Source organism: Magnolia sinica, chromosome 1, assembly GCF_029962835.1.
Source record: "Magnolia sinica isolate HGM2019 chromosome 1, MsV1, whole genome shotgun sequence".
Lineage (NCBI taxonomy): Eukaryota > Viridiplantae > Streptophyta > Magnoliopsida > Magnoliales > Magnoliaceae > Magnolia > Magnolia sinica.
In genome coordinates this window covers 60,950,350-60,969,797 of record NC_080573.1, presented here as the reverse complement: position 1 = coordinate 60,969,797, position 19,448 = coordinate 60,950,350, and the positions used below count along the sequence as shown (strand labels likewise).

The 19,448-nt window shown below is 34.2% G+C and overlaps 1 long non-coding RNA gene across 2 annotated transcripts; it reads right to left on the bottom strand.

The window, feature by feature from the left end:
* Positions 1 to 1,192: 1,192 nt before the first annotated feature.
* On the bottom strand, positions 1,193 to 13,968 carry LOC131245527 (uncharacterized). 2 transcript variants are annotated; one of them, XR_009170909.1, is made up of 3 exons: positions 13,878 to 13,968; positions 9,416 to 9,472; positions 1,193 to 1,272 (listed from the first exon to the last, which is right to left on the bottom strand). It is a non-coding gene; the product is annotated as an uncharacterized LOC131245527 (long non-coding RNA). The 2 variants fall into 2 exon arrangements; XR_009170917.1 differs by lacking the exon at positions 13,878 to 13,968 and adding an exon at positions 9,764 to 9,801.
* Between the last annotated feature and the right edge of the window lie 5,480 nt (positions 13,969 to 19,448).

Here is a 19,448-nt window from a genome sequence, read left to right as displayed (position 1 = left end):
TAAACGTACACCTAATCCTAATCTCAACTACCTAACCTAAACCTATACCTAAACTTGAAAACCCAAACATAAACCCGATCCTGAACTTGAACCCGATTTCCTAAACCAAAACCTTAACCTATTCTCAATTCCCTAGACCTATAGCTTATAACCTAAACCTAAACCTAAACCTAAACCTAAACCTAAACCTCAACCTAAACCTATAACCTTAACCTAAACCAAAACCTATGACCTAAAACCTTAACCAATAACCTAAACCTCAACCTTAACCTAAAACTAAACCTAAACCTCGACCTTAACCTTAACTTAAACCTATAACCTAAACCAAAACCTAAAATATAAATGTATTCTAGAATCCCTAAACCTAAACCTACACCTAATCTTAATCTCAACTCCCTAACCTAAACCTAAACCTAATCTTGAAAACCCAAACATAAACCCGATCCCGAACCCGAACCAGATTTCCCAAACCTAAACCTTAACCTATTCTCAATTCCCTAAACATATAGATTATAACCTAAACATAAACCTTAACCTAAACCTAAACCTAAACCTTAACCTATACCTATAACCTTAACCTAAACCAAAACCTATGACCTAAAACCTTAACCTATAACGTAAACCTAAACCTAAACCTTAAGCAAAACCTATAACCTTTACCTAAAGCCTATAACCTAAACCTAAACCTAAAACCTAAATGTATTCTCAAATCCCTAAACCTAAACCTACACATAATCCTAATCTCAACACCCTAACCTAAACCTAAACCTAAACTTGAAAACCCAAACATAAACCCGATCCCGAACCCAAACCCGATTTCCTAAACCTAAACCTTAACCTATTCTCAATTCACTAAACCTATAGCTTATAACCTAAACCAAAACCTAAACCTAAACCTTAACCTATACCTATAACCTTAACCTAAACCGAAACCAAAGACCTAAAACCTTAACCTATAACCTAAACCTAAACCTATAACCTTTACCAAAAACCTATAACCTAAACCTAAACCAAAAACCTAAATGTATTCTCAAATCTGTAAACTTAAACCTACACCTAATGCTAATCTCAACTCCCTAACCTAAACCTATACCTAAAGTTGAAAACACAAACATAAACCCGATCCCGAACACGATTTCCTAAACCTAATCCTCAACTTATTCTCAATTCCCTAAACCTATAGCTTATAACCTAAACCTAAACCTTAACCTAAACCTAAACCTTAACCCATACCTATAACCTTAACCTAAACCTAAACCTATGACCTAAAACCTTAACCAAAAACCTAAACCTAAACCTAAACCGAAACCTTAACCTAAACTTATAACCTTAACCAATAGCCTAAAACCTAAACCTAAACCTAAAACCTAAATGTATTCTCAAATCCCTAAACCTAAACCTACACATAATCATAATCTCAACTCCCTAACCTAAACCTAAACATACACTTGAAAACCCAAACATAAACCCGATCCCGAACCCGAACCCGATTTCCTAAACCTAAACCTTAACCTATTCTCAATTCCCTAAACATATAACTTATAACCTAAACCTAAACCTTAACCTAAACCTAAACCTAAACCTTAACCTAAACCTATAACCTTAACCTAAACCAAAACCTATGACCTAAAACCTTAACCTATAACCTAAACCTAAACCTAAACCTTAACCTAAACCTATAACCTTTACCTAAAACCTATAACCTAAACCTAAACCTAAAACCTAAATGTATTCTCAAATCCGTAAACTTAAACCTACACCTAATGCTAATCTCAACTCCCTAACCTAAACCTATACCTAAAGTTGAAAACAAAAACATAAACCTGATCCCGAACACGATTTCCTAAACCTAAACTTTAACCTATTCTCAATTCCCTAAACCTATAGCTTATAACCTAAACCTAAACCTTAACCTAAACCTAAACCTTAACCTAAACCAAAACCTATGACCTAAAACCTTAACCTAAAACCTAAACCTAAATCTAAACCTAAACCTTTACCAAAACCTATAACCTTAACCTATAACCTAAATCTATAACCTAAAACCTAAACCTAAACATAAAACCTAAATGTATTCTCAAATCCCTAAACCTAAACCTACACATAATCCAAATCTCAACTCCCTATCCTAAACCTAAACCTAAACTTGAAAACCCAAACATAAACCCGATCCCGAACCCGAGCCCGATTTCCTAAACCTAAACCTTAACCTATTCTCAATTCCCTAAACCTATAGCTTATAACCTAACCCAAAACCTTAACCTAAACCTAAACCTAAACCTTAACCTATACCTATAACCTTAACCTAAACCAAAACCTATGACCTAAAACCTTAACCTATAACCTAAACCTAAACCTTAACCTAAACCTATAACCTTTACCTAAAACCTATAACCTAAACCTAAACCTAAAACCTAAATGTATTCTCAAATCCGTAAACCTAAACCTACACCTAATGCTAATCTCAACTCCCTAACCTGAACTTATACCTAAAGTTGAAAACACAAACATAAACCCAATCCCGCACACGATTTCCTAAACCTAAACCTTAACCTATTCTCAATTCCCTAAACCTATAGCTTATAACCTAAACCTAAACCTTAACCTAAACCTAAACCTTAACCTATACCTATAACCTTAACCTAAACCAAAACCTATGACCTAAAACCTTAACCAAAAACCTAAACCTAAGCCTAAACCTAAACCTTAACCTAAACCTATAACCTTTACCTAAAGCCTATAACCTAAACCTAAACCTAAAACCTAAATGTATTCTTAAATCCCTAAACCTAAACCTACACATAATCCTAATCTCAACTCCCTAACCTAAACCTAAACTTAAACTTGAAAACGCAAACATAAACCTAAACCTTAACCTAAACCTAAACCTATAACCATAACCTATAACGTAAAACTTAAACCTAAACCTAAAACCTAAATGTATTCTCAAATCCCTAAACCTAAACCTGACATAATCCTAATCTCAACTCCCTAACCTAAACCTAAACATACACTTGAAAACCCAAACCTAAACCCGATCCCGAACCCGAACCCGATTTCCAAAACCTAAACCTTAACCTATTCTCAATTCCCTAAACATATAGCTCATAACCTAAATCTAAACCTTAACCTAAACCTAAACCTAAACCTTAATCTAAACCTATAACCTTTACCTAAAACCTATAACCTAAACCTAAACCTAAAACCTAAATGTATTCTCAAATCCGTAAACCTAAACCTACACCTAATGCTAATCTTAACTCCCTAACCAAAACTTATACCTAAAGTTGAAAACACAAACATAAACCCAATCCCGCACACGATTTCCTAAACCTAAACCTTAACCTATTCTCAATTCCCTAAACCTATAGCTTATAACCTAAACCTAAACCTTAACCTAAACCTAAACCTTAACCTATACCTATAACCTTAACCTAAACCAAAACCTATGAGTAAGAACCTTAACCAAAAACCTAAACCTAAACCTAAACCTAAACCTAAACCTTAACCTAAACCTATAACCATAACCTATAATTTAAAACCTAAACCTAAACATAAAACCTAAATGTATTCTCAAATCACTAAACCTAAACCTACACATAATCCTAATCTCAACTCCCTAACCTAAACCTAAACCTAAACTTGAAAACCCAAACATAAACCCGAACCCGATTTCCTACACCTAAACCTTAACCTATTCTCAATTCCTTAAACCGATAGCTTATAACCTAAACCTAAACTTTAACCTATAACCTAAACCTAAACCTAAAACTTAACCTAAACCTATAACCTTTACGTAAAACCTATAACCTACACCTAAACCTAAAACCTAAATGTATTCTCAAATCCCTAAACTTAAACCTATACCTAATCCGAATCTCAACTCCCTAACCTAAACCCATACCAAAACTTGAAAACCCAAACATAAACCCGTTCCCGAACCCGAACTCGATTTCCTAAACCTAAACCTTAACCTATTCTCAATTCCCTAAACCTATATCTTATAACCTAAACCTAAACCTAAACCTTAAACTAAACCTTAACCTATACCTATAACCTTAACCTAAACCAAAACCTATGACCTAAAACCGTAACCTATAACCTAAAGGTAAACCTAAACCTAAACCGTAACCTAAACCTATAACCTTAACCCATAACCTAAAACCTAAACCTAAACCTAAAACCTAAACGTATTCTCAAATCCTGAAACTTAAACCTGCACCTAATCCTAATCTCAACTCCCTAACCTAAACCCAAACCTAAACTTGAAAACCCAAACATAAACCCGATCCCAAACGCAAACCCGATTTCCTAAACCTAAACCTTAACCTATTCTCAATTCCCTAAACCTATAGCTCATAACATAAACCTAAACCTTAACCTAAACCTAAACCTAAACCTTAACCTATACCTAAAACCTTAACCTAAACCAAAACCTATGACCTAAAACCTTAACCTATAACCTAAAACTAAACCTAAACATAAACCTAAACCTTAACCTAAACCTATAACCTTAACCTATAACCTAAAACCTAAACCTAAACCTAAAACCTAAATGTATTCTTAAATCCCTAAACCTAATCCTACACCTAATCCTAATCTCATCTCCCTAACCTAAACCCATACCTAAACTTGAAAACACAAACATAAACCCGATCCCGAACCCGAACCCGATTTCTTAAACCTAAACCTTAACCTATTCACAATTCCCTAAACCTATATCTTATAACCTAAACCTAAACATAAACCTTAACCTAAACTTATAACCTTAACCTAAACCAAAACCTATGACCTAAAACCATAACCTATAACCTAAACCGAAACCTAAACTAAACCTTAACCTAAACTTATAACCAAAACCTAAAACCTCTAGCCTAAACCTAAACCTAAAACCAAAATGTATTCTCAAATCCGTAAACCTAAACCGACACCTAATCCTAATCACAACTCCCTAACCTAAACCCATACCTAAACTAGAAAACCCAAACATAAACCCGATCCCAAACACGAACCCGATTTCTTAAACCTAAACCTTAACCTATTCTCAATTCCCTAAACCTATATCTTATAACCTAAACCTAAACCTATACCTTAACCTAAACTTAAACCTAAACCTATAACCTTAACCTAAACCAAAACCTATGACCTAAAACCTTAACCTATAACCAAAACCTCAACCTTAACCTAAACCAAAACCTAAAGCTTAACCTAAACCTATAACCTTAACCTAAAACCTAAAACCTAAACCTAAACCTAAAACCTAAATGTATTCTCAAATCCCTAAACCTAAACCAACATCTAATCCTAATCTCAACTCTCCAACCTAAACCTAAACCTAAACTTGAAAACCCAAACCTAAACCCGTCCCAAACTCGAACCCGCTTTCCTAAACCTAAACTTTAACCTATTCTCAATTCCCTAAACCTGTAACTTATAACCTGAACCTAAACCTTAACCTAAACCAAAACCTAAACCTTAACCTATACCTATAACCTTAACCTAAACCAACACCTATGACCTAAAACCTTAACATAAAACCTAAACCTAAACCTAAACCTAAACCTTAACCTAAACATATAACCTTAACCTAAAACCTAAAACCTAAACCGAAAAGTAAAACCTAAATGTATTCTCAAATCCCAAAACCTAAACCTAACCCTAATCCTAATCTCAACTCCCTAACCTAAACCTAAACCTAAACCTGAAAACCCAAACATAAACCCGATCCCGAACCCGAACCCGAGTTCCTAAACCTAAACCTTAACCTATTCTCAATTCCCTAAACCTATAGCTTATAACCTAAACCTAAACCTAAACCTTAATCTAAACCTATAACCTTAACCTAAACCAAAACCTAAGACCTAAAACCTTATCTTATAACCTAAACCTCAACCTTAACCTAAAGCTAAACCTAAACCTCGACCTTAACCTTAACCTAAACCTATAACCTTAAACTATAACCTAAAACCTAAACCTAAACATAAAACCTAAATGTATTCTTAAATCCCTAAACCAAAACCTACACCTAATCTTAATCTCAACTCCCTAACCTAAACCTATACCTAAACTTGAAAACCAAAACATAAACCCGATCCCGAACCCGAACCCGATTTCCTAAACCTAAACCTTAACCTATTCTCAATTCCCTAAACCTATATCTTATAACCTAAACCTAAACCTAAACCTAAACCTAAACCTATACCTATAACCTTAACCTAAACCAAAACCTATGACCTAAAACCTTAACCTATAACCTAAACCAAAACCTTAACCTAAACCTTAACATAAACCTATAACCTTAACCTAAAACCTAAAACCTAAACCTAAACCTAAAACCTAAATGTATTCTCAAATCCCTAAACATATACCAACACCTAATCCTAATCTCAACTCCCTAACCTAAACCTAAACTTGAAAACCCAAACCTAAACCCGATCTTGACCCGAACCCGATTTCCTAAACCTAAACCTTAACCTACTCTCAATTCTCTAAACCTATATAGCTTATAACCTAAACCTAAACCTAACCCTAACCCTAAACCTAAACCTATAACCTAAACCTGAACCTAAAACCTATAACCTATAACCTAAACCTAAACCTAAACCTAAACCTAAACCTAAACCTAAAACCTAAACCTAAACCTAAAACCTAAATGTATTCTCAAATCCCTAAACCTAAACCTACACATAATCCTAATCTCAACTCCCTAACCTAAACCTAAACCTAAACCTAAACCTAAACCTAAACAAATAACCTATAACCTAAACCGAAACCTAAACCTACCCCTTAACCTAAACCTAAACCTAAACCTATAACCTATAACCTAAACCTAAACCTAAAACCTTAACCTATAACCTAAAACCTAAACCTAAACCTAAAACCTAAATGTATTCTCAAATCCCTAAACCTAAACCTACACATAATCCTAATCTCAACTCCCTAACCTAAACCTAAACCTAAACTTGAAAACCCAAACATAAACCCGATCCCGAACCCGAACCCGATTTCCTAAACCTAAACCTTAACCTATTCTCAATTCCCTAAACCTATATCTTATAACCTAAACCTAAACCTAAACCTAAACCTAAACCTATACCTATAACCTTAACCTAAACCAAAACCTATGACCTAAAACCTTAACCTATAACCTAAACCAAAACCTATACCATAACCTAAATGTATAACCTTTACCTAAAACCTATAACCTAAACCTAAACCTAAAACCTAAATATATTCACAAATCCGTAAACCTAAACCTACACCTAATGCTAATCTCAACTCCCTAACCTAAACCTATTCCTAAAGTTGAAAACACAAACATAAACCCGATCCCGAACACGATTTCCTAAACGTAAACCTTAACCTATTCTCAATTCCCTAAACCTATAGCTTATAACCTAAACCTAAACCTTAACCTAAACCTAAACCTTAACCTATACCTATAACCTTAACCTAAACCAAAACCTATGACCTAAAACCTTAACCAAAAACCTAAACCTAAACCTAAACCTAAACCTTAAGCTAAACCTATAACCTAAAACCTAAACCTAAACCTAAAACCTAAATGTATTCTCAAATCCCTAAACTTAAACCTACACATAATCCTAATCTCAACTCCCTAACCTAAACCTAAATCTAAACTTGAAAACACAAACATAAACCCAATCCCGAACCCGAACCCGATTTCCTAAACCTAAACCTTAACCTATTCTCAATTCCCTAAACCTATAGCTTATAACCTAAACCTAAACCTTAACCTAAACCTAAACCTAAACCTTAAGCTAAACCTAAAACCTTAGCCTAAAACCTAAAACCTAAACCTAAACCTAAAACCTAAATATATTCTCAAATTCTGAAACCTAAACCTACATCTAGTCCTAATCTCAACTCTCTAACCTAAACCTAAACTTGAAAACTCAAACCTAAACCCGATCCCGAACCCGAACCCGATTTCCGAAACCTAAACATTAACCTATTCTCAATTCCCTAAACCTATATCTTATAACCTAAACCTAAACCCTAACCTAAACCTAAACCTAAACCTTAACCTAAACCAAAACCTATCACCATAAACCTTAACCTATAACCTAAACTTAAACCTAAACCTAAACCTAAACCTAAACCTATAACCTTAACCTAAAACGTTAAAACCTAAACCTAAACCTAAAACCAAGATGTAATCTCAAATCCCTAAACCTAAACCTACACCAAATCCTAATCTCAACTCCCTAACCTAAACCTTAACCTAAACCTAAACCTAAACCTTAACCTAAACCTAAACCATAACCTAAACCAAAACCTATGACCTAAAACCTTAACCTAAAACCTTAACCTAAACCTAAACCTAAACCTTAACCTAAACCTATAACCTTAACCTATAACCTATAACCTAAACCTAAACCTAAAACCTAAATGTATTCTCAAATCCCTAAACCTAAACCTACACATAATCCTAATCTCAACTACCTAACCTAAATCTAAACCTAAACTTGAAAACCCAAACATAAACCCGATCTCAAACCTGAACCTGATTTCCTAAACCTAAACCTTAACCTATTCTCAATTTCCTAAACCTATAGCTTATAACCTAAACCTTAACCTTAACCTAAACCTAAACCTATACCTATAACCTTAACCTAAACCAAAACCTATGACCTAAAACCTTAACCTATAACCTAAACCTAAACCTATACCTTAACCTAAACGTATAACCTTTACCTAAAACCTATAACCTAAACCTAAACCTAAAACCTAAATATATTCACAAATCCGTAAACCTACACCTACACCTAATGCTAATCTCAACTCCCTAACCTAAACCTATACCTAAAGTTGAAAACACAAACATAAACCCGATCCCGCACACGACTTCCTAAACGTAAACCTTAACCTATTCTCAATTCCCTAAACCTATAGCTTATAACCTAAACCTAAACCTTAACCTAAACCTAAACCTTAACCTATACCTATAACCTTAACCTAAACCAAAACCTATAACCTAAAACCTTAACCAAAAACCTAAACCTAAACCTAAACCTAAACCTTAACCTAAACCTATAACCTTAACCTATAACCTAAAACCTAAACATAAACCTAAAACCTAAAAGTTTTCTCAAATCCCTAAACCTAAACCTACACATAATCCTAATCTCAACTGCCTAACCTAAACCTAAATCTAAACTTGAAAACCCAAACATAACCCCGATCCCGAACCCGAACCCGATTTCCTAAACCTAAACCTTAACCTATTCTCAATTCCCTAAACCTATAGCTTATAACCTAAACCTAAACCTTAACCTAAACCTAAACCTAAACCTTAACTTATACCTATAACCTTAACCTAAACCAAAACCTATGACCTAAAACCTTAACCTATAACCTAAACCTAAACCTTAACCTAAACCTAAACCTAAACCTTAACCTATACCTATAACCTTAACTTAAACCAAAACCTATGACCTAAAACCTTAACCTATAACCTAAATCTAAACTTAAACCATAACCTAAACCTATAACCTTTACCTAAAACCTATAACCTCTACCTAAACCTAAAACCTAAATGTATTCTCAAATCCGTAAACCTAAACCTACACCTAATGCTAATCTCATCTCCCTAACCTAAAGCTATACCTAAAGTTGAAAAAGAAACATAAACCCGATCCCGCACACGATTTCCTAAACCTAAACCTTAACCTATTCTCAATTCCCTAAACCAATATCGTATAACCAAAACCTAAACCATAACCTAAACCTAAACCTTAACCTATACCTATAACCTTAACCTAAACCAAAACCTATGACCTAAAATCGTAACCAAAAATCGAAACCTAAATCTAAAACTAAACCTTAACCTAAACCTATAACCTTAACCTATAACCTAAAACCTAAAACTAAACCTAAAACCTAAATGTATTCTGAAATCCTTAAACCTAAACCTACACATAATCCTAATCTCAACTCCCTAACCTAAACCTAAACCTAAACTATCAAACCCAAAACAGAAACCCGATCCCGAACCCGAACCCGATTTCTTAAACCTAAACCTTAACCTATTCTCAATTCCCTAAACCTATAGCTTATAACCTAAACCTAAACCTTAACCTAAACCAAAACCTAAACCTTAACCTATACCTATAACCTTAACCTAAACCAAAACCTATGACCTAAAACCTTAACCTATAACCTAAACCTAAACCTCAACCTTGACCTAAACCTATAACCTTTACCTAAAACCTATAACCTAAACCTAAACCTAAAACCTAAATGTATTCTCAAATCCGTAAACCTAAACCTACACCTAATGTTAATCTCAACTCCCTAACCTGAACTTATACCTAAAGTTGAAAACACAAACATAAACCCAATCCAGCACACGATTTCCTAAACCTAAACCTTAACCTATTCTCAATTCCCTAAACCTATAGCTTATAACCTAAACCTAAACCTTAACCTAAACCTAAACCTTAAACTATACCTATAACCTTAACCTAAACCAAAACTTATGACCTAAAACCTTAACCAAAAACCTAAACCTAAACCTAAACCTAAACCTTAACCAAAACCTACAACCATAACATATAACCGAAAACCTAAACCTAAACCTAAAACCTAAATGTATTCTCAAATCCCTAAACCTAAACCTACATATGATCCTAATCTCAACTCCCTAACCTAAACTTAAACCTAAACTTGAAAACCCAAACATAAACCCGAACCCGATTTCCTAAACCTAAACCTTAACCAATTCTCAATTCCCTAAACCTATAGCTTATAACCTAAAACAAAACCTTAACCTAAACCTAAACCTAAACCTTAACCTATACCTATAACCTTAACTTAAACAAAAACCTATGACCTAAAACCTTAACCTATAACCTAAACCTAAACCTTAACCTAAACCTAAACCTAAACCTTAACCTATACCTATAACCTTAACCTAAAACAAAACCTATGACCTAAAACCTTAACCTATTACCTAAACCTAAACCGAAACCTTAAGCAAAACCTATAATCTTTACCTAAAGCCTATAACCTAAACCTAAACCTAAAACCTAAATGTATTCTCAAATCCCTAAACCTAAACCTACACATAATCCTAATCTCAACTCCCTAACCTAAACCTAAACCTAAACTTGAAAACCCAAATATAAACCCGATCCCGAACCCATAACTAAACTTGAAAACCCAAACATAAACCCGTACCCGAACCCGAACTCGATTTCCTAAACCTAAACCTTAACCTATTCTCAATTCCCTAAACCTATATCTTATAACCTAAACCTAAACCTAAACCTTAACCTAAACCCAAACTTAAACCTATAACCGTAACCTAAACCAAAACCAATGACCTAAAACCGTAACCTATAACCTAAAGCTAAAGCTAAACCTTAACCTAAACCTATAATCTAAAACCTAAACCTAAACCTAAAGCCTAAATGTATTCTCAAATCCCTAAACCTAAACCTACACCTAAACCTAATCTCAACTCCCTAACCTAAACCTAAACCTTAACCTAAATCGATAACCTCAACCTATAACCTAAAACCTAAACATAAACCCAAAACCTAAATGTATTCTCAAATCCCTAAACCTAAACCTATACCTAATCCTAATCTCAACTCCCTTACCTAAACTTAAACCTAAACTTGAAAACCCAAACATAAACCCGATCCCGAACCCGAACCCGATTTTCTAAACTAACCTATTCACAATTCCATAAACCTATAGCTTATAACATAAACCTAAACCTTAACCTAAACCTAAACCTAAACCTTAACCTATACCTAAAACCTTAACTTAAACCAAAACCTATGACCTAAAACCTTAACTTATAACCTAAACCTAAACCTAAACCTAAACCTTAACCTAAACCTATAACCTTAACCTATAACCTAAAACCTAAACCTAAACCTAAAACCTAAATGTATTCTCAAATCCCTAAACCTAAACCTACATCTAATCCTAATCTCAACTCTCTAACCTAAACCTAAACCTAAACTTGAAAACCCAAACCTAAACACCATCCCGAACCCGAACCCGATTTCCTAAACCTAAACCTTAACCTATTCTCAATTCCCTAAACCTATATCTAATAACCTAAACATAAGCCTTAACCTAAACCTAAACCTTAACCTTAACCTATACCTATATCCTTAACCTAAACCAAAACCTATGACCTAAAACCTTAACCTATAACCTAAACCTAAACCTAAACCTTAACCTAAACCTATAACCTTTACCTAAAACCTATAACCTAAACCTAAACCTAAAACTTAAATGTATTCTCGAATCCTTAAACCTAAACCAAAACCTAATGCTAATCTCAACTCCCTAACCTAAACCTATACCTAAAGTTGAAAACACAAACATAAACCCGATCCCGAACACGAATTCCTAAACTTAAACCTTAACCTATTCTCAATTCCCTAAACCTATAGCTTATAACCTAAACCTAAACCTAAACCTAAACCTTAACCTATACCTATAACCTTAACCTAAACCAAAACCTATGACCTAAAACCTTAACCTATAACCTAAACCTAAACCTAAACCTTAACCTAAACCTATAACCTTTACGTAAAACCTATAACCTACACCTAAACCTAAAACCTAAATGTATTCTCAAATCCCTAAACTTAAACCTATACCTAATCCGAATCTCAACTCCCTAACCTAAACCCATACCAGAACTTGAAAACCCAAACATAAACCCGTTCCCGAACCCGAACTCGATTTCCTAAACATAAACGTTAACCTATTCTCAATTCCTTAAACCTATATCTTATAACCTAAACCTAAACCTAAACCTTAACCTAAACCTAAACTTAAGCCTATAACCTTAACCTAAACCAAAACCTATGACCTAAAACCGTAACCTATAACCTAAAGGTAAACCTAAACCTAAACCTTAACCTAAACCTATAACCTTAACCTATAACCTAAAACCTAAACCTAAACCTAAAACCTAAATGTATTCTCAAATCCCTAAACCTAAACCTACACCTAATCCTAATCTCAACTCCCTAACCTAAACCTAAACCTAAACTTGAAAACCCAAACATAAACCCGATCCCGATCCCGAACCCGAACCCGATTTTCTAAACTGAAACCTTAACCTATTCTAAATTCCCTAAACCTGTAGCTTATAACATAAACCTAAACCTTAACCTAAACTTAAACCAAAACCTTAACCTATACCTAAAACCTTAACCTAAACCAAAACCTATGACCTAAAACATTAACCTATAACCTAAACCTAAACCTAAACCTAAACCTAAACCATAACCTAAACCTATAACCTTATCCTATAACCTAAAACCTAAACCTAAACCTAAAACCTAAATGTAATCTCAAATCCCTAAACCTAATGCTACACCTAATCCTAATCTCAAATCTCTAACCTAAACCCATACCTAAACTTGAAAACCCAAACATAAACCCGATCCCGAACCCGAACCCGATTTCTTAAACCTAAACCTTAACCTATTCTCAATACCCTAAACCTATATCTTATAACCTTAACCTAAACTTATAACCTTAACCTAAACCAAAACCTATGACCTAAAACCATAACCTATAACCTAAACCTAAACCTACACCTAAACCTCAACCTAAACTTATAACCAAAACCTATAACCTAAAGCCTAAACCTAAACCTAAAACCAAAATGTATTCTCAAATCCGTAAACCTAAACCGACACCTAATCCTAATCTCAACTCCCTAACCTAAACCCATACCTAAACTAGAAAACCCAAACAGAAACCCGATCCCAAACACGAACCCGATTTCTTAAACCTAAACCTTAACCTATTCTCAATTCCCTAAACCTATATCTTATAACCTAAACCTAAACCTATACCTTAACCTAAACTTAAACCTAAACCTATAACCTTAACCTAAATCAAAACCTATGACCTAAAACCTTAACCTATAACCTAAACCTCAACCTTAACCTAAACCAAAACCTAAACCTTAACCTAAACCTATAACCTTAACCTAAAACCTAAAACCTAAACCTAAACCTAAAACCTAAATGTATTCTCAAATCCCTAAACCTAAACCAACATCTAATCCTAATCTCAACTCTCCAACCTAAACCTAAACCTAAACTTGAAAACCCAAACCTAAACCCGTCCCAAACCCGAACCTGCTTTCCTAAACCTAAACTTTAACCTATTCTCAATTCCCTAAACCTATAGCTTATGACCTGAACCTAAACCTTAACCTAAATCAACACCTATGACCTAAAACCTTAACATATAACCTATACCTAAACTTAAACCTAAACCTTAACCTAAACCTATAACCTTAACCTAAAACCTAAAACCTAAACCGAAAACTAAAACCTAAATGTATTCTCAAATCCCTAAACCAAAACCTAACCCTAATCCTAATCTCAACTCCCTAACCTAAACCTAAACCTAAACTTGAAAACCCAAACATAAACCCGATCCCGAACCCGAACCCGATTTCCTAAACCTAAACCTTAACCTATTCTCAATTCCCTAAACCTATAGCTTATAACCTAAACCAAAACCTAAACCTTAACCTAAACCTATAACCTTAACCTAAACCAAAACCTATGACCTAAAACCTTATCCTATAACCTAAACCTCAACCTTAACCTAAACCTAAACCTAAACCTCGACCTTAACCTTAACCTAAACCTATAACCTTAAACTATAACTTAAAACCTAAAACTAAACATAAAACCTAAATGTATTCTCAAATCCCTAAACCAAAACCTACACCTAATCTTAATCTCAACTCCCTAACCTAAACCTATACCTAAACTTGAAAACCCAAACATAAACCCGATCCCGAACCCGAACAAGATTTCCTAAACCTAAACCTTAACCTATTCTCAATTCCCTAAACCTATATCTTATAACCTAAACCTAAACCTTAACCTAAACCTAAACCTATAACCTTAACCTAAACCCAAACCTATGACCTAAAACCTTAACCTATAACATTAGCCTAAAACCTAAAACTTAAACCTAAACCTAAAACCTAAATGTATTCTCAAATCCCTAAACCTAGATGTACTAAATGTATTCTCAAATCCCTAAACCTAAACCTACATCTAATCCTAATCTCAACTCTCTAACCTAAAGCTAAACTTGAAAACCCAAACCTAAACCAGATCCTGAACCCGAGCCCGATTTCCTAAACCTAAACCTTAACCTATTCTCAATTCCCTAAACCTATATCTTATAACCTAAACCTAAACCTTAACCTAAACCTAAACCTAAACCTTAACCTATACCTATAACCTTAACCTAAACCAAAACCTGGCACCTTAAACCTTAACCTATAACCTAAACTCAAACCTAAACCTAAACCTTAACCTAAACCTATAACCTTAACCTAAAACGTTAAAACCTAAACCTAAACCTAAAACCTAGATGTATTCTCAAATCCCCAAACCTAAACCGACACCTAATCCTAATCTCAACTCCCTAACCAAAACCTTAACCTAAACCTATACCTAAACCTTAACCTATACCTATAACCTTAACCTAAACTAAAACCTATGACCTAGAACCTTAACCTAAAACCTAAACCTAAACCTAAACCTAAACCTTAACCTAAACCAATAACCTTAACCTATAACCCAAAACCTAAAACCTAAACCTAAACATAAAACCTAAATGTATTCTCAAATCCCTAATCCTAAACCTACACATAATCCTAATCTCAACTCCCTAACCTAAACCTAAACCTAAACTTGAAAATCCAAACATAAACCCGACCCCGAACCCGAACCGGATTTCCTAAACCTAAACCTTAACCTATTCTCAATTTCCTAAACCTATAACTTATAACCTAAACCTAAACCTTAACCTAAACCTAAACCTAAACCTTAACCTATACCTATAACCTTAACCTAAACCAAAACCTATGACCTAAAACCTTAACCTATAACATAAACCTAAACCTAAAACTATAACCTTTACCTAAAACTTATAACCTAAACCTAAACCTAAAACCTAAATATATTCTCGAATCCGTAAACCTAAATCTACACCTAATGCTAATCTCAACTCCCTAACCTAAACCTATACCTAAAGTTGAAAACACAAACATAAACCCGATCCCGTACACGATTTCCTAAACCTAAACCTTAACCTATTCTCAATTCCCTAAACCTATAGCTTATAACCTAAACCTAAACCTTAACCTATTCTCAATTCCCTAAACCTATAGCTTATAACCTAAACCTAAACCTTAACCTAAACCTAAACCTTAACCTATACCTATAACCTTAACCTAAACCAAAACCTATGACCTAAAACCTTAACCAAAAACCTAAACCTAAGCCTAAACCTAAACCTTAACCTAAACCTATAACCTTAACCTATAACCAAAAACCTAAACCTAAACCTAAAACCTAAATGTATTCTCAAATCCCTAAACCTAAACCTACACATAATCCTAATCTCAACTCCCTAACCTAAACCTAAACTTAAACTTGAAAACGCAAACATAAAAACGATCCCGAACCCGAACTTGATTTCCTAAACCTAAACCTTAACCTATTCTCAATTCCCTAAACCTATAGCTTATAACCTAAACCTAAACCTTAACCTAAACCTAAACCTAAACCTTAACCTATACCTATAACCTTAACTTAAACCAAAACCTATGACCAAAAACCTTAACCTATAACCGAAACCTAAACCTTAACCTAAACCTAAACCTAAACCTTAACCTATACCTATAACCTTAACCTAAACCAAAACCTATGACCTAAAACCTTAACCTATAACCTAAACCTATACCCTTTACCAAAAACCTATAACCTAAACCAAAACCTAAAACCTAAATCTATTCTCAAATTCGTAAACCTAAACCTACACCTAATGCTAATCTCAACTCCCTAACCTAAACCTATACCTAAAGTTGAAAACACAAACATAAACCCGATCCCACACACGATTTCTTAAACCTCAACCTTAACCTATTCTCAATTCCCTAAACCTATAGCTTATAACCTAAACCTAAACCTTAACCTAAACCTAAACCTTAACCTATACCTATAACCTTAACATAAACCAAAACCTATGACCTAAAACTGTAACTAAAAACCAAAACCTAAACCTAAACCTAAACCATAACCTAAACCTATAACCTTAACCTATAACCTAAAACCTAAACCAAAACCAAAAACCTAAATGTATTCTCAAATCCCTAAACCTAAACCTGCACATAATCCTAATCTCAACTCCCTAACCTAAACTTAAACATAAACTTGAAAACCCAAATGTAAACCCGATCCCGAACCCGATTTCCTAAACCTAAACCTTAACCTATTCCCAATTTCCTAAACCTATAGCTTATAACCTAAACCAAAATCTTATCCTAAACCTAAACCTAAACCTTCACCTATACTTATAACCTTAACCTAAACCAAAACCTATGACCTAAAACCTTAACATATAACCTAAACCTAAACCAAAACCTTAACCTAAACCTATAACCTTTACCTAAAACAAATAACCTACACCTAAACCTAAAACCTAAATGTATTCTCAAATCCATAAACCTAAACCTACACCTAATCCGAATCTCAACTCCCTAACCTAAATCCATACCTACACTTGAAAACCCAAACATAAACCCGTTCCCGAACCCGAACTCGATTTCCTAAACCTAAACCTTAACCTATTCTCAATTCCCTAAACCTATATCTTATAACCTAAATCTCAACCTAAACCTTAACCCAAACCTAAACTTAAACCTATAACCTTAACCTAAACCAAAACCTATGACCTAAAACCGTAACCTATAACCTAAAGCTAAACCTAAACCTAAACCTTAACCTAAAATCTAAAACCTAAACCTAAACCTAAAACCTAAATGTATTCTCAAATCCCCAAACCTAAACCTACACCTAATCCTAATCTCAACTCTCTATCCTAAACCTAAACCGAAACTTGAAAACCCAAACATAAACCCGATCCCGAACCCGAACCCGATTTTCTAAACCTAAACCTTAACCTATTCTCAATTCCCAAAATCTATAGCTTATAACATAAACATAAACCTTAACCAAAACCTAAACCTAAACCTTAACCTATACCTAAAACCATAACCTAAACCAAAACCTATGACCTAAAACCTTAACTTATAACCTAAACCTAAACCTAAACCTAAACCTTAACCTAAACCTATAACCTTAACCTAAAACCTAAAACCTAAACCTAAACCTAAAACCTAAAACCTAAACCTAAACCTAAAACCTAAATGTATTCTTAAATCCCTAAACCTAATCCTACACCTAATCCTAATCTCAACTCTCTAACCTAAACCTATACCTAAACTTGAAAACCCAAATATAAACCCGATCCTGAACCTGAACCTGATTTCTTAAACCTAAACCTTAACCTATTCTCAATTCCCTAAACCTATATCTTATAACCTAAACCTAAACCTAAACCTTAACCTAAACCAAAACCTATAACCAATAACCATAACATATAACCCAAACCTAAACCTAAACCTAAACCTTAACATAAACTTAAAACCATAACCTATAACCTAAAGCCTAAACCTAAACCTAAAACCTAAATGTATTCTCAAATCAATAAACCCGAACCTACACCGAATCCTATTCTCAACAACCTAACCAAAACCCATACATAAACTTGAAAACCCAAACATAAACCCGATCCCAAACACGAACCCGATTTCTTAAACCTAAACCTTAACCTATTCTCAATTCCCTAAACCTATATCTTATAACCTAAACCTAAACCTATACCTCAACCTAAACTTAAACCTAAACCTATAACCTTAACCTAAACCAAAACCTATCACCTAAAACCTTAACCTATAACCTAAACCTCAACCTTAACCTAAGCCAAAACCTAAACCTTAATCTAAACCTATAACCTTAACTTAAAACCTAAAACCTAAACCTAAACCTAAAAGCTAAATGTATTCTCAAATCCCTAAACGTAAACCTACATCGAATCCTAATCTCAACTCTCCAACCTAAACCTAAACCTAAACTTGAAAACCCAAACATAAACCCGTCACAAACCCGAACCCGATTTCTTAAACCTAAACCTCAACCTATTCTCAATTCCCTAAACATATAGCTTATAACCTGAACCTAAACCTTAACCTAAACCAAAACCTAAACCTTAACCTATACCTATAACCTTAACCTAAAACAAAACCTATGACCTAAAACCATAACCAAAAACCTAAACCTAAACCTAAACCTAAACCTTAACCTAAACCTATAACCTTAACCTAAAACCTAAAACCTAAGCCTAAACCTAAAACCTAAATGCATTCTCAAATCCCTAAACCTAAACCTACACATAATCCTAATCTCAACTCCCTAACCTAAACCTAAACCTAAACTTGAAAACCCAAACATAAACCCGATCCTGAACCCGAACCCGATTTCCTAAACCTAAACCTTAACCTATTC